Source organism: Nanorana parkeri, unplaced genomic scaffold, assembly GCF_000935625.1.
Source record: "Nanorana parkeri isolate BGI_ZX_2015 unplaced genomic scaffold, ASM93562v1 scaffold1958, whole genome shotgun sequence".
Taxonomy (NCBI): Eukaryota; Metazoa; Chordata; class Amphibia; order Anura; family Dicroglossidae; genus Nanorana; species Nanorana parkeri.
In genome coordinates this window covers 115,137-119,240 of record NW_017308226.1, presented here as the reverse complement: position 1 = coordinate 119,240, position 4,104 = coordinate 115,137, and positions in this window count along the sequence as shown.

Sequence of the window (4,104 nt, the reverse complement as noted above, 5' to 3'; positions counted from 1 at the left end):
CGGGGCCGAGGGGTGGCGGGGGGGGGGGGGGAGTAAGAGTCCCAATGGCAGAACAGAAGTCTCACTTCTTTTATATTATTATACGGATTGAGGACGGAACAATGGTTTTACTCTCATATCATTATAGGGAATATACGGATTGAGGACAGAAGGAAGATTTTTTTGGGTGGATTATATCTATTTTTGCACCCTGATGGTGTTGTAATCCAATGCACAGCCTGTGAATGTGACCAGGCACTCGTGTTTATTATCTGCCGGTGTTGTTCATACATACAGTATATATATTTATATTATCCGACATGTTTTTCGGGGAAAGTTCATCTTCTTATATAATGTGTGTTTTCATCTTTTCTATAGATACGCGTTGGCCTTGGTTGTATCAGGCAGCTGATTGGCTATCTTCTGGTTATATTTAAATAGCGTCGACCTTCACGGGCCATGTATTCCAGCAGTATGTTCCGCGGCGGCTAAACAGAGCTCGCCGTATGTTTGGGGGTGTGCAGACCGGTCAGCCAATGCCCTGAGAGTAATGTATATCTAATGGAGACCGAACCAACCGGAGCTTTCTTCACCATGTACATTGTACTGATATCAATAGCGCAAACGTACTCTTATGTCTTCAATCATTCTTATCTGAGTGACATTGAACTGCGAGTCTCCAAGTCCCACTGTAAGTGGGTGAATGGTAACCCTTCCTAATCATAAGCTGCCCTTAGCTTTGTGGGACCATTGGGAGGGGTAGTCCAGGTGCAGATATGGGGGTCATCTTCCCAGGCCTCTGCCCCTCTCCTCACCCACCTATAATAGAACACTGTTATCTGCAAATTACTTGCTCAGTTGGAGGTCTGTAAATATATTCATGAAGCTCTTGTGCTCCCCCAGCCCTAAGATTCTAATTTCACCTGCCCCATCTCCCTATTGGTTCTCAGGGCAGCCGTCAGAACTTTTGGGGCCCCTTACGCGGCTTTAGGCCGGGCCCCCCCTGGACATGGGCTTAGTGACACGCTGGACGCAGGGCTTAGCGACGCGCTGGACACAGGACCCACCTGAGAGTGACCTTGCAAAGCCCACCATAGATGCTGCACAGCATATCTGAGACTGTCTATGGTGGGCTCTGAAGGTGTCTCAGGTGGTCTGGTCAGGGCTGCATCCCTCCCCTCCCTCCTTTCCTTCCTTCCTACCTCCTCTTACCTGCACACGCGGCCTCGTCTGCCGCCGTACAGGCCAGAAGTGACGTCACTAACTTGACGCCACTTCCGGCCAGTACGACATCAGACGAGCAGCATCGCTGATGGGGCCCCAGCTTGTCTCGAAGCCGCTGCAGCGGAAATGCTGGGGCCCTGCGCTGCTAGGGCCAGTCCTCCGCCTCCTCGCCCTTCACCATCGGCCGATAGTCATGTAAGGGACCCAGGCGGGCCCCCCAGTAGTTATATGCTTCGGAACATGGGAGGGGCATATGCTGGTAAACCACATCCTTCCCTGTCATCCAATAGAGTGCTGATCACAGGAGTTGTTATACTGCAATCAGTATGTAGAGCAGGGGTAGGCAAACTCCAGCCCTCCAGCTGTGGTGAAACTACAAATCCCATCATGCACCTGCCTCTGGGAGTCATGCCTGTAGCTGTGAGAATATTGTGATGCCTCATGGGATTTGTAGTTCCACAACAGCTGGAGAGCCAGAGTTTGCCCACCCCTGATGTAGAGACTGGAGGTTAACCATAATTGAATGGCATTTCGTTTGCTAAAGCCCTGTGTATAATAAACAATTACCTTTTTTTAAATAAAACTTTCATCTTTTCTATAGATACGCGTTGGCCTTGGTTGTATCAGGCAGCTGATTGGCTATCTTCTGGTTATATTTAAATAGCGTCGACCTTCACGGGCCATGTATTCCAGCAGTATGTTCCGCGGCGGCTAAACAGAGCTCGCCGTATGTTTGGGGGTGTGCAGACCGGTCAGCCAATGCCCTGAGAGTAATGTATATCTAATGGAGACCGAACCAACCGGAGCTTTCTTCACCATGTACATTGTACTGATATCAATAGCGCAAACGTACTCTTATGTCTTCAATCATTCTTATCTGAGTGACATTGAACTGCGAGTCTCCAAGTCCCACTGTAAGTGGGTGAATGGTAACCCTTCCTAATCATAAGCTGCCCTTAGCTTTGTGGGACCATTGGGAGGGGTAGTCCAGGTGCAGATATGGGGGTCATCTTCCCAGGCCTCTGCCCCTCTCCTCACCCACCTATAATAGAACACTGTTATCTGCAAATTACTTGCTCAGTTGGAGGTCTGTAAATATATTCATGAAGCTCTTGTGCTCCCCCAGCCCTAAGATTCTAATTTCACCTGCCCCATCTCCCTATTGGTTCTCAGGGCAGCCGTCAGAACTTTTGGGGCCCCTTACGCGGCTTTAGGCCGGGCCCCCCCTGGACATGGGCTTAGTGACACGCTGGACGCAGGGCTTAGCGACACGCTGGACACAGGACCCACCTGAGAGTGACCCTGCAAAGCCCACCATAGATGCTGCACAGCATATCTGAGACTGTCTATGGTGGGCTCTGAAGGTGTCTCAGGTGGTCTGGTCAGGGCTGCATCCCTCCCCTCCCTCCTTTCCTTCCTTCCTACCTCCTCTTACCTGCACACGCGGCCTCGTCTGCCGCCGTACAGGCCAGAAGTGACGTCACTAACTTGACGCCACTTCCGGCCAGTACGACATCAGACGAGCAGCATCGCTGATGGGGCCCCAGCTTGTCTCGAAGCCGCTGCAGCGGAAATGCTGGGGCCCTGCGCTGCTAGGGCCAGTCCTCCGCCTCCTCGCCCTTCACCATCGGCCGATAGTCATGTAAGGGACCCAGGCGGGCCCCCCAGGCTGCCCGGGCCCCTTACGTGAGTATCGGCCGTACCCCCCTGATGGCTGCCCTGTTGGTTCTTCAAAGCATTGGGCAGCCTCAATGTCCAGATGTCCAGTAGGGAGTTGCAGCATGCAGAAGGTTCAGGCCAGCCCCAATGACAGCGGCCATACTCACCATGACATTTGCATCTCCATTATAAGGTCAAATATCTGTATGGTGAGCTCAGTCCTTTCCTGTGTCTATGAGAACTTTAAATTTGAATATTTCATTGTGACTGATCCTAAATCTGCAGGCTTTCCTATGATAATATATTTAGATGATTCACTGACTCCAGGCACTGGGATTTAGGGTCGGGCGATCATCTGAAGTCTTACAATTGGTACCTGATTAGTTGGGATGAGCTCAGGTGCGGACAGAGCCCGGTCAGATAGTTTGCAGCGTCACCTAATGGGAGGTTGTTGGCTCCTCCAAACCAGGAATTGAGGAGCGGGGGATGGTCAGATAATGTGCTGCCTTCTACACAATGGATGTGATCCCAGAACTCAGAGATCTTGATACAGAACTACAAGCAGCGAGATGGGGAAGGCCTGGGTTGTCCACACTTTGGGGAGCTGGAGGAGGCCAGAAAATTGCCCTGTCCAGGGGTAGGCTCTGTGAAAGGTTTTCCATTTCCCGCCATGTTTCACTCATCACACTGGATGGGATGTGTTTGATCCATGTCATCAGTAGGGAAATCTTTTGTCCATTCAATTTTGTATAGCATTGGGACGACGAGCTGGGACCTCCGCTAGGTTTTATATGGTTGACTGTCCCTTCAGCAGAGGATGTCCAAAACCCCCAAAAATTGACTGCAATTCGGGAAGAGCATCTAATATCCAATCCAATATCCAATAATCAACCTGGATGGACTGATGCAATAATAACCCCCAGCATTGGTGTCAGTGGATGCAATAATAACCCCCAACATTGGTGTCAGTGGAGGAGATAACCCCCAACATTGGTGTCAGTGGATTCAATAATAACCCCCAACATTGCTGTCATTGATGCAATAATAACCCCCAACATTGGTGTCATGGATGCAATTATAACCCCCCAGCATTGGTGCCATGGATGCAATAATAACCCCCAACATTGGTGTCATGGATGCAATAACAACCCCCAACATTGGTGTCATGGATGCAATAACAACCCCCAACATTGGTGTCATGGATGCAATAACAACCCCCAACATTGGTGTCATGGATGCAAT